Genomic DNA, 13,353 nt, shown 5'->3' with positions numbered 1-13,353 from the left:
ACTTCTTTGTTGCACAGAGGTCAGAACCTCCCAGCGACTTCCAGGGTTGGCTGCAAATTGACATTTTTCCTCAGAGGAAAGGCGCTGGGTGAATGTGGAGCAGCTAGGTGGGCTTATTCTCCCTGGGGTCATAAACCCCTGCAGCCCCTCTGTGAAGATACTGATGTGTTATGTATTTTGTCCTGCTTTTATAGATGTTCTGCAGGAGGGTTAGTCCCATATGGTTCTCAGACATTAGGATATATGTACATTCAGTGGTACTTCATCACGGAACAAGTCGTTGGGGCTTACAGCAAGAACTTTAATGAGCTAGAGCTGGAAAGGAAATTCGGGGCTGAAATAGTAGAGGTATCGCTTTAGTTGAACTTTCAAAATGAGTTGTGTTAGGGAAAAAAAAAAATTGTGACCAAGGATATTTTAAGTTTCAAAGGCGAGAGGGACCATTTTATATACTTAAGGGATAAAGAAATCATGTACTGTGTTGTGATTAAAAGTATGTTCTTGAGAGGCAGACAGACCTGGGTTTGAATCCCAGTCCTGCTGCTGACTAGTTGTGAGACTTAGGGCAAGATACATAATTCCTCTTAGTCTTAGTTATCTTAACTAATAGCTCTATGTTGTACAAATATCGTAAAGATTGAGCTAATGCACACGATGCTCTTAGCACAGTGCCTCGCACTCAGTATAACATTCAGGGCATGTTAGTTGGTGCTGCTGTCTTCCTTGTGAACAGGGCAGCGTGGATGAATCAGAGGTTTCAAGTTCAGGTATAATGGAAAGTAAGGCCAAAAAGGTAATTTGGGGCTACCTGGTCTGAAAGAAATGCTAAGGGATTTGATTCGAATTAGGAATTGGAGATAGACTTAAGATTTTTGAGTAGGTGAATGCTGTAAATATAGAATCTCAAAGTGGCAGAGCTAGAAGATACTTTAAAGGTCATAATCTAGACTCCTTGCACATATTAGAACTCCTTTAGACTCAGTTATGCCACAAAATAAGTCCAAAGCATTGTTCACCATTTTTCAAGTGCTTAGAAAATGGGAGTTTCCAACAGGTTTGGAAAAAAAGAAAAGTGTTCAGATTGTAGTGCGTTTTAAATAAAATAAGTAAAAATAGTCTTTCCATTGGTACTTTGAATCAAATAAATTAAGATTAGCAGAATCTTAATTAGAAAGTTCTTTTGATTACTGACAAATGCCTCAGAAATGTTTGTTAGGGGAGATAAAAAAAAAAACATATATATGAAATTGGTGATTCTAGAATACCTTCATTGGTATTTATAATATTTGTATTTCTAGTGAGATTAGAGGGTAAATTTTTTTGCTTAAATAAAATTGAAGCTCAATGCTTGTCCTGTACCTTTTAAAGTTGCTATTTCCCAAGAATTTTAAATAGAAAAACAAAAAAAAATTGAACTCTAGGAGGACTCTTCTAGCTATGTAGTAAGGTATTACTACATAGATACTAATAGACTTTGATTGTTAGTATACCTGTTTGCTAATAATTTTTAAGTTTTTAGGTCAGTGGAAAAAGACCTAAATAATTACAGTTTTATACATTAATGATGACGTAAGATAGCGTTTAAATATTTGTTTCTTGATAATTGTTTCTTAAGATTAGTTCTTTAATAGAAATATTAAAATCTCAATCATAATTTTTCTTTTATAGTGGGACTCAAGGAGACATAATTTTGGACTGAAAGTTGTATAAAAATATGTAATTGAAATAAATAAATGTCAAAACCCAGAGCATATACCTATAGTCTACGAGTATGTATTTGAATGTAGACCTCTTACAGAATTATCAATGCAGTTGAGCAATTCACTGATAGAGGTGTTTGTGACCAATATCATTCAAACGCAGATTCTCATTTAAATATTTGTTAACTGTTATAAGAACTGACAACTCTGTAGAGTTAAAAGTCCTATTTTAATACACCTAGCCATTTTACAGCTTCTATATATTTTTGCTACTTAACAAATATACTTAAATTTGGCTTAAGACTTAACTTTCAGAAGAAAAAACTTTTTAAAGTAAAACTGAGTATTTTAAACATGAAACATTCATAAACATTTTTTTGAAAATCATAACTTGATTGATTTGGTTATATAAAAATATAGCTTGAGGAATGTTGGTCTTGATCATTAATGTGTATGTGATGTATTATGAGTGCATGATTTGAGGTTTCATTTTTAGCAAATGTTTTATAAAATCTTTAAGCAAATAACAAGTCAAGCAATACAGTCTGTATTAAGCTGTACTGAGGGCATTTGATATAGAATTTTGCTCAATAGTATTAAAAAAGATTGAAATAAGCCTTAGTAAAGGCATCACGGTTACCCAAAACATTAGTTTGAAATATGACTTTGTATAAATCATAATTTTGTGTCGTAATTTAGCTGACTCATAAAATACTTCCCATGGTACTTTTTTACTCAAAATGACACTTTTTGTATTCACTTTTGTCCAATAACAGTTCTTGAGTATTTCTTGTTCCTTGGGCATGGTGGATTACTGTGAATGCGAATCAACAATAGCAGACCAGGAAAAGGATGACAGTGTAGCTGGCATTTATGCCTTATCTATACATGATTTGGCCAAACATTGAATAATTTTCCTGTGGGAAACTTGAGCCCTAAAAGGAAATGAACATAGCTAAAAGGCTGCATATCACATGGGACTTAGATTTATTTTTAGAATGGCTCTATAATGCCATATTTGGATCGAAACAATGTGATAGCAGTACATTATTTTATTAAAGAGCTATCTTTTCTAAAGAAGTCATCCGATTTTCTGTTACACTTGTGTGCTATAGATTCCACATAGTGAGTGTATAACTAACTGTTCAGTTGATATAGTGCTAACGTGTGTATTAAAATTAGAGGCGCTTACTTGGCAAACATTCTGGAGACTGCTTTCTGAGTCGTCTTTCTGTAGTAAAGATTCTTTGGCAGTTCGTTGATTATAGTATATAGTTGTCATTTGGAGGTAAGTTCTTTTCTTCATTGGAAGGCAAAAAGAGAGTAAATAAGGATTAGTACCTGTGGGCGTTGGTACAGTTATTTGCTTATCTTGAATGGATGGAGCTCTTTACCAAATGAGGTGATGATTATAGAGACATCCAAATGGATTTTTGCCTCTGAGAAATGTTTTTTTTTTCTTTAAAAGATAATCAGCAAAGATATTTCATAGTGAGTTCTACAGTGTTTTGGTTAACATGGTTCATAGGTTAAAAAAACACTTATTGCACCATTTATATTTTGTGTCAGTTTTTCTGCTGCCCGATTTATCTTGTTTATAATTTCATTTGGATTAAGATAAATTATGATGTTGGTAAAATACAATGGATTTCTAAATTGCATACTATCTAAAATTGCAGATCTCAGATGGGGTACTAAGGTCTCAAACATAGAAAAATCTACCAGATACACATTTTTGTTCCTTGGCTTCTCTCCCACGGTTGGAAATACGCCAACATTTTAAGTCTCAGGTATGATGGGAAAGAGCTACCACCGATGGTACAAGGCCTTACGTTACCTGTTCTCCATACAGTATCTCATTTGCTTCTCGTAAATTGTGAGGCAGAGACCATTGCATAGATTTTACAAATAGAGATATTAAGGCTCAGACTAACAGACTTGTTCAGGGTCACATAATTAAAGTGGGGGAGGCGAGATTCAAAGACAGAACTGCCTGACCCTGGAGTTAAGAGTTCTGTCCATTATATCAGGGGTCCCCAGCCCCCCACCGCCACCTCCACCCCAGGCTGCACAACAGGAGGTGAGCAGTGAGCAAGCAAACGAAGATTCACCTGTATTTGCAGATGCTCCCCAGCGCTAGCATCACTGCCTCAGCTCCACCTTGGATCATCAGGCATTAGATTCTCATAAGAGCACCAGTCCCTGGTGCCAAAAATTTTGAGGACCGCTGCATTATATTGTGCGATCTAGATAGAGCACCTACATTCCGACTCTTCCATTCTTTTTCAAGTCCATCTCCAGTCTTCACATCGTTGTGGCCAGATTCTGAAATGCTTTCAGTTCCTTCCATGTTCATGGAAGTTTGCTCTGCTGATGTGTCAGAGCCTGTGTTTGATGTGTTTGGAATGGAAATTTTAAAGCATTAATTACTGAATACCTACACAATACTTCATATGTTTAAATATGGTAGAGATCAATTTCTAGTCTCTTCTTGGTTCAGCTTTTGAAGTCTCTTGTTAAGTGTTTAGTGACGTTTTTACTAGAATTATGATTTTTGCCTTCAAGAGCAAATCACTAAGATATATATACAAAGCAGTATCTACCCACAAATCTAGTTTCCACCGACGTCTCTGCCACTGCATTAGTGTGGAAGAACAGCCCTGCAGGGCAAAAGGAAACTGATTTGAAGAGCAGTGGTGCTAGTCACGTAGGGACAAGTAAAAATGTGTGTGCATAGGTACGCATGTGATGTCCTTACATCTGAATTTAAGGTAACGGTGTTTTTGCCTTGATAGGGTTAAGTGAACCCATCAATCAGGTATTTATTTATAGAATTCTTGTGGATTAGACTATGAAATAGACTTGAGGGGCTTTTTATACAAATACACTGTACCTCATTATGGAGGTATTGAGGAGCTTTATTAGAATACTTATAATTCAACAAAATAGGAAATGTCAATAACAAACATTTGGAAAATAGAGGCGGAACGGGAAGACAGTACAGATTACATAGGCCATGAGATGCTGTGCTATTTGGACTGTGAATTTAGTTTTGAGCTTCCTAGAGACTAAAACAAAAAATGGGCATTTAGTCATTGTCCATGGGAAAAAAATACTCGTCTTTCTTTAGGAGAAACAGAAATTTTGATGGGGACGCCGAGGAATGCAGTCGGCGTCCTCACCTACCTCGCTACGTAATATAAGGATTCAGTTGCTGGTTTGTTTGTTTGTTTGTTTGTTTTTGTTTTTTGGATAGAGTCTCAAAACATGCCTGCCCAGAACATTTAAAAGATTACTGATGGTTGTTTTTATCTGAAATAATTAAGATACATGGTAGAGGCCACCTAGAACTTATGGAAAATATCTTTTCTTTGATGAACTTACAGGAGGGCTGCATTTTAAGGTTTTTTTTTTTTTTTAACTTTGTGTTTATGTTTAAGAGCATCATATATTTTTCTGTCTAGGCGTCATTAGAGCCTTAGTGGTTTCTGCTTTTTCATAAACACCGAGTAGCTTTCATCCAAGGAAGCCCCTTCTTATGAAAAGCACATTTCAGTCTTTGTGTCATGTTGATTTTTAGTTATTAGTCTAGAAAACAAAAGCATTCGATTGGAAATTATATATACCACTGAATACCGACCGGTAAGAGAATTTCTTCACTTTTATAATGTGCTTATTTAGGTTAACATGGGCTAGAGAGAAACGAGCCCCGTGTCCTCACTTCGTAGCCAAGTGATATGACTTTTTTCCTTATTAGTCCAGTAGGAGAAGTACTAGAACCCACTTCAGAGGGTTGCTAAGATCTGCGTGATTTAGCTGTCTATAAGGTGCTAAAATAATGGTTGCAGATCCATCTTAGCTCATTGTTATTGCTTAATTATTTTTAAGTCGGTCAAAGCAAATTCGTCAAAATTACTCCTGACAAGCTGTAGCTGACTTTTTAAGAGCAAAACGTCACCAAGAGATGATTTTATTTCCATGAAGCCTATTGCAAAGATAGGATATGATATAATGGATTTATATAGGATTTTGGTATTGTTTCTGTTTTATTCTGTTATCCAAAATATTACATGATGGCTTTTGAGAAAGAACGTATAACATTCTGGACTAACTTTAAGAAGATCTAATTTTTTCTTTAGGCAGTCAAGCTCCTTTGGAAATAATCTTCCCTGTGCTGGTTATTTCTCATGGCAGCCTTCCACTGTGTTTTCTTTGTTTGGGTACTTTCTTTTTCTTCCTGCCATTCTAAGCTTTCTATTTTTCAACTTGAGTTTACAAAGGGTGTGTATTCAAAGGGTTTCCGCCAGTTCCCAGTACCTTGTTAATCCTGAGAAGTTACCCAGTGGGCCAATTCTCACAGTAAGGTATAAAAATAGTCCAGAAAAATTACAGAATGTGGTACCAGTGTAACTTGAACTCATGGACGGCTTTCAAAACCAAGATGGGAAGAAGAAAACAACGCAAACATTGTCATTCCCTTAGATTTTTCTCTGCACAATTTATTTTAGAAGAGCCTTAAAATGTTTTAAAGTTATGAAGCCTCACCATCGCTGTATATACACTAAAGGAACATAAGAAATAGGACAAGAAAGAAATTATCTACATATCAGTCACATGAGCAGAACCTACTTTTGATTTGTACCGAGCTTATTATACCCACAGTGTTCGTTTCACAAAGTCAGTCCAGCATTTTATTCATTTCCTAATTCCTTTTTACTGGTATGTGAACTTCGGTGGCTTAACCTCACTAAGCCTAAATTTCCATATTGATTAGTTAGGAGGTGGTATCCTTTTCTCTTTTAAATAAACTTTATTTTTAAGAACAGTTTTAGATTTACAGAAATATTGTGAAAATAGTCTAAGGTGTTCCCATAGACCTCGTAACTGTTTCCTCCGTTATTAATCATCTTAACATTGGTATGCCACGTTTATTAAAATTAATGAACCAATGTTTGCGCATTGTTATTAACCACAGTCCGAACTTTATTTAGATTTTTAAATTGTTACCTAATGTCCCCTTTCTTTTTCGCATCCCATCCAGGATACTGCATTACATTTAGTCCTCATGTCTCCTTAGGTTCCTTGTGACTATGACAGTTTCTTAGACATTCCTTGTCTTTGGTGAATTTGACAGTTTTGAGGAATACGGGTCAGGTACTTTATAGACTGGCCTTCAACTGGAATCTGTCTGGTGTATCTCTCATGAGGCGTACAAGTTTTGGGGAAGAAGAACACATAGGTCAAGTACCGTTTTCGTCACTTCGTATCCAGGATTCGTGCTATCAACGTGACTTATCTATCATTTTTGATCTTGACTGGTCATGTGACTGGGGTCATGTTTGTCAGCTTTCTCCACTGTTACTCCTTTTTTCCCCTTTCCATACTGTACTCTTCCGAAGGAAGTCACTCTGCACGTCCCACAAGGGAATGGGCTCCCTCCATGAGGTCAGGGTGTCTGCATAAGTTGTTGGGAATTCTTCTGCGTGGAAGAGTGTCTCTTTTCCATATTTGTTTATTTATTTAGTCCTTTATTTCTATAAATATGGACTCATGAATATGTATTTTATACTTTAGAATAGAATCCAGTACTACTTCATGTATTTTGTTTGCTCAGATCGTTCCAGCTTTGGCCATTGAGAACTCTCTCACTTGACTCTTGTGTCCCTTTGAAGTACTCCCATTGTTGTGAGTTTGTTTTCTTTGTGGTGGTTGGTGTGCGGCACGTCCTAAGTGTCTGGCACTTCTAGACGTTCCAGGCTTATCTTGTCTATTTCCTACCCAGATCCTAGAGTCAGCCCCGGTTCCTTTTATTGGTCCATGATATTGGAAGCCAAAGTCCTGGCACTAGGTGCGCTCATGGCTACCGGGTGTTACTGCTTCTAGGTCCTCTCAACTGACAGAGCAAGGAAACGTGCGTACGGTCGTGCCTTTTCTGTTAGTCAGCGTGTGGGTGCAGCAAACAGTGCATCGGAGTTAATTAACTTTATATGCGGTTCTTTGCAACTTTAGATTCAGTTCTTAGATTCAGCAGGAGGGTGAGACAAGTACGTAAACGACTGCTCCAACCAGCAGGGTAGTTGCTGTAAGGGTTCTACCAACGCGCTGTCTACATCGATGCAGCCTTTCTGGGGGATACAGTTTTTCTGTGTAACTCAAAATTCAAAACACGAGTTATGCTGAATATTTAGGGAGAATAGAGTGATTGTGGAAATGCCCTCCTATCCCTTCAGAATCACAACTCTGTTTTTTAGCCTTGTTTATAGCAAAAGAAGCAAAACAACCCGACTATTCTAAAGTTGGAGATTTGGCATAATAAATTATATACGACAAGTTAGAAATGCGAAGGTAAGCTACCCGTCGAATACCATGAGAAGATGCTCACAGCATTATGCAGTTAGTCAAGATTAATTTTCAAAGCAATGTAAACTCATACAAATAGCCATGTAAAATGTTAGGTGTGTGCCCACCTAACATGAGCTGTTTAGCTCAGTTGTTTCTGAGTTGTGAAATTCTCTCTTTCTTATTTTATCCCAATATTATTATAAGGCAGCAAAAAACGTATTGTCATTATGCTGAGACATCAAAAGTTGTATTTTCCCTTTTAAACTACGGTAAGGTATTTCATTAATGTTGGAGCTAGAATGGGCAGAGCCCATGTTTGGGAACAGTGAGTGGTCGGTCCCATTTGGCAGCATGGGAAGGGGAAATAGAGATTTGGATTTCAGTGTAGGTGTTAATTCTCTGTATTTGTTTAATCAAATACATTTTAAAAGTACTGATATTTCAGAGTGTAGTTTTTAATGAAATTATTACCAGCAATGCATGTATTTATTATTCCATTATATGAACATACCATAATTTATGGTATGTTCTATCGATGGACATTTGAGGTGTCTAGTTTGGGGTTATTACAAATAAGGTTGTTATCAACATTTTTGTACATGTTTCGTTTCTCTTAGATGTATGTTTTCATTTCTCCTGAGTCATACTTAGGAGTGGAATTGCTAGATCTAAGTAGATGTGTATTTAACTCTATAGAAAACTGCCCTGTAATTCATCAAAGTGGTTATCTCATTTTATACCTCTATTAGCAACAATTGGGAGTTCCCGGTTGTTTCATATCCTCACCAGCATTTGGTATTGTCTTTTATTTTAGCCAGTCTCGTCTGTTTCAGTGTGTATCTTTAATTTCTGAGCTGTATATATACTGTTTGTATTGCTGCTTGACATGTAAGGGACAATGTACCACTGTAATTACAGGGCTTCATTTAAACCTTTATTGCATAGGAGCTGAAGAAATGCTGTATACAGACTTTAAGAATTGACTTTGTAAAATGTAGCAAACATTTTAAATTTGTACCTACATAAAAAAAAAAAGCATGTGTTCAAAGGAATGTACATTTCAAGTTACTGCAGCTTATTTGTGACAGAATTTCTGCAGATAAAATGTATGTGAAAGTAATCAGAAGTAGCATGCCAGTGCATTTCAAATCATTACAAAAATCTTTTCTCTAGCCAGGTTGCCCATGACAAATTACTGTGTTGTACATTGAGAGCGGGGCTTGGCACACTGTGGCCTGGGGGCCAAATTCATCATGCTTCTTGTTTATCAAAATAAAGTTTATTAGAATACAGAAATGCTTGTTTATTTACATATTGTCTGTGGCTGCGTTTGCTCGTTTGCTCTACAAAGGGAAAGTTGAGTAATTGCAACACTGAATGGCCAGAAAAGCCAAAAATATTTTCTGTCTGACTCTTAATAGCAAAAGTTTGCAAGATGTTAATACTGCATAATCATGTGGCATTATAGTTTTCTTCTGGAGAGTAGAGCTGTTTTTCTTCGTGATAAATGACGCCAAAACATAAAACCAACTGATAAGAAAACAGAGAAAGAAAAACTACTTCGGCCATAAATTCAGTAATTTTCGGGACGTATCAACTGACAGTGGTTTTGCTGTTCCCTGTCCTTTTAAGTTTAGGTCTCTGCACAGTTGCCTTACGTACATTGTAAAAGCTTGTTTGTTAAGGCATTTTACCAACTACTGTCTGGTTGAGAGGACGTATATGGTTGACTTAATCAATTTGGCCATGAATAATGGTACCCAGTGTGCACTATGCCAGCAAGCTCCCTGTATCACCTACATTGATGTTAACTCCTTAGAAATAAAAGGCCTATGTATTGTATAAACCTTAACTTTACAGACACTCGGGTTTGGATGTTTTGTGAAAGATATTTGCTCTGTCCTCTTAGGAAGGAATCATCCATAATGTTACTGTGGTTTGTTTTTAGAATCTTTTCAAATGTAATGATGTCATTATTCTGATAGAAAGTTACTACTTTTGTCATTGTTAGAATTTCTAAATCATATTTTACAGCTTGGCTTCTGAGAGGTCAAGTGGATTTATTCCCAAGTTTTTCAACATGTTCCCTAAGACCAAATATTTTAATCAAGTGGTTCACATGGGCTCTTCTATTTATTATCAATCCTGAAAGCATCAAAAATTCAGCATGTGATTTTCAATTTCACCTTTTTTCAAGGGCATTTTACCCCTTAATTCTTTGGTGACTCCCATGATCAATAGATAAGGGATGACAGATTGATGAGAACTGACCAGTTATAGAATATTTTTAGTTTTTGTTATTTTTCTAACTTATATGCATTTGAATTTCTAAATTATATATATCTAATAACTGTGTATCCTTTTCAAGTTATCATCATCATTCTGATATGACATGTAATTAGCATAAAATATTTTGGAGCTTTCCACATTCTTCTCAATTTTTAATATAATTTTCTAACTTACATGCTTATCTTAAGCCACAATCTACTATTCTTAGCATGTTTGAAAATTTCCATTGTGTTATATAGTAAATTTATCTAGCATTTAAAAAGTCATAATTCTCTTTATAAGTGGATAGTTCAAGTGGAGATATAATTCAAGAATAGAAGTTAGAATTTTTTCAGAATAATTTCTTGTAACTGCACTCCCAAAATAGGTCAGTAACATGTCTGTTCATCATTTCTGGAAAGTTTTGTTAATGTGAAATTTATCTGAATCATTGTTTCTGTGCTTTAAGTCACTCTTCCTTATTTTTTTTTTTTTTTTTTTTAAGTTCCAAAACCTTTCAGAAACTACTTAACACTGTTTTGGATTGTTGTCCTTCAGTACTTTGAAATGAATAATTCTGATTTTTCAAGTCCCCATTTGATTTAATCACTCTCTTCAGAGTGTTCCAGGTAGTGGCTGTCTTTATCATTGCACAAGAAGTCATTCTCCCTGGCAGACATTTTGGTTGCTTGTCTCATGGTTTTAATTGACATTGCCCTGGTAGCTAGCGACCTTTGCATTTGCTTATTTGCTTTTTGTATAGTTTCTTTCAGGAACTCAATTTTTGTCCATTTTATTAGATCATCCTTTTATGTCCTCTCTATATCTGGTGTGTACAGTTCCTTTTCAGATATAGGTGCTGCTTGCCTGTATCTTTTAATGGCATGTTTTATAAACAAAAATTTAGTTTTAATGAAATCAGTGTTTATCTTTTTTTTCATGGTGATGCTAGCAGTGAGATGAGTTTTTTTTATCATGCTGCAGTTTCAGAATTGAAGTTGGGACTATTTATGGTCCATTGTTGGTTGGTTAAGCTAGTCATGAAATAGATATTTATTAATGGTAAAGATTTCTTAATTCCCAGCAAATAATATACACCTCCGATTCTCTGTGTATTTCTATTTCACATTCTGTTCGTTAAAATTAAAACTGAGTTCAAGAGAATTCGCATATCCTAGATTGAAAAAAAAATACCCCATAATGACATAGCACATATTTATGATATAAAAACCACCTCTTATTATTATTTCTCTTGATAATTGCAGGATGGTTTGATTTATTTGATGTTTTGAGCTAAAGGACTCAAAAAGTCTTTTATTCTGTTCTATTTCTCATGACAGTTCTATTCTCTTGCCTGAATTTTACACAATTGGAAGGTATTAATGAATCAATCATTACAAGTTTTTTTTTTGTTTTTTTTTTTTAGATACTTAGTTGAGATGTCTTTTAAAAGATTTGATTAATAAGGTTCTTTCCTGATTTAGTTTGGTGGTTTATTCACATGGATCTTGAACTAATAATAAACGTTAACATTAGAGATTCTGGTTTGGGTGCAGCTGGGGACCAATCCTAAATAAGTGTTTAGACTTGTCAGGTATATTTATTAAGCACTGACCGTTTGCCCTGCATTGTGCTGGGCTCTGTGGAAGTTACAAAACTGAATCACAGTTCCTACCTCTGCATGAATAGTTTCAGAGGGAAGATAAGAGACGCAGAAATAAAAATGATATATATTCGAGGTACCATGTGCGCAAGTTGTATTCTGTGTATCGGTTGTGTGTGTGTGTGTTCACAGGACAGCCCCAGCTTCGCTGGAGACTTCGCTTTCTTTCTCTTTTACCAAGTGTTTTATATATACATGTCGGGCACTGTTAGACGCCCTCCGTGTGTTTATAATTTATACGTGCAGTTAATGTCACCCTCACTACAACTTTATAAGGTGGTGGTATCTGCCAGAGAAGGTAAGAAACTTACTTAAAGTTTGACTAGTAGGTGACAAAACGAGCTTTCTGACTCTAAGCTATGCTCCTGGTTATAAGGCTTTAAGGTTAATATGGATTTACATTATTTTTATCATTTAGGTATATATACTTAAAGTAGTACTGGGAACTCATAATCTTTTTTTCTTTTTTTTTTTTTTAAACCAAGAACTAAAGGGCTTGAAGCATCCTAGGTCTGGTTTCTTTTTTATTTGTATGAGTATCCTTTTTTGTTTTTCCATTCCAATTGGAGATAAATTCTGTACATAATTTATGTACAATAAAATTCACAAATTTTAAGTGAACAATTTAATATATTTTAAACACAGATGATGGATAATATTTCCATCACTGCAAAAAGTTCTGTCATGTCTCTTAATAATCAGCCTTCCCTCTTTAACCCTAGTCTCTTCCAAACACTGATCTGCTTTCAATAAGTTGTGATTTTTACATTTTATAGAATTTTATATACATGGAATTATAGATAATAATCATTTGTGTCTAGCTTCTTTCACTTAGTATAATGCTTTTGAGATCCATCCGCATCACGTGTATCGATAGGCTTTTCCTTTTTCGTTGCTGAGTACTATTCCACGATGTGGATACAATTTCTCCACTTACCCATGGGAGCACATCTGTGTCGTTTCCAGTGTGGGTTACTATGAATACAGCTGCAGTGAACATTTAAGTTCAAGTCTTTGCACGTGTTCATGTTTTCATTTCTCTCGGATAAATACCTAAGGTTGGAATCACTGAATTATATGGTAAGTGTAAGCATAACTTTACAAGAAACTTCCAAACTGTTTTCAAAGTATTTTTGCCATTTTGCATTCCCACCAGCAATGTATGGGAGTTCCAGCTGATTCACACCCTTTGCCAACACTTGGATCTTTTTTAATTTTAGCATTTAGTGGGCGTATAGTGGAATCTCATTGTGGTTTTAATTTCTATTTCCCTGATGACTAATGATGTTGATGTTTTTTCATGTGCTGATTTGCCATCTATATATTTTCTTTTGCAGATTATCTGTTCAATTTTTTCTACCATCCCTCCCCTCTGGATAC

General features: G+C 35.5%; 1 protein-coding gene across 8 annotated transcripts in view; it reads left to right on the top strand.

Annotated features, from left to right (window-relative positions):
- Positions 1 to 13,353, top strand: part of RABGAP1 (RAB GTPase activating protein 1) — a 133,966-nt gene that overhangs the window by 85,349 nt on the left and 35,264 nt on the right. The gene's annotated exons all lie outside the window — the stretch shown is intronic.

Source organism: Rousettus aegyptiacus, unplaced genomic scaffold (assembly GCF_014176215.1).
Source record: "Rousettus aegyptiacus isolate mRouAeg1 unplaced genomic scaffold, mRouAeg1.p scaffold_m13_p_3, whole genome shotgun sequence".
NCBI lineage: Eukaryota > Metazoa > Chordata > Mammalia > Chiroptera > Pteropodidae > Rousettus > Rousettus aegyptiacus.
This window is presented reverse-complemented; position numbering and strand designations above follow the sequence as displayed.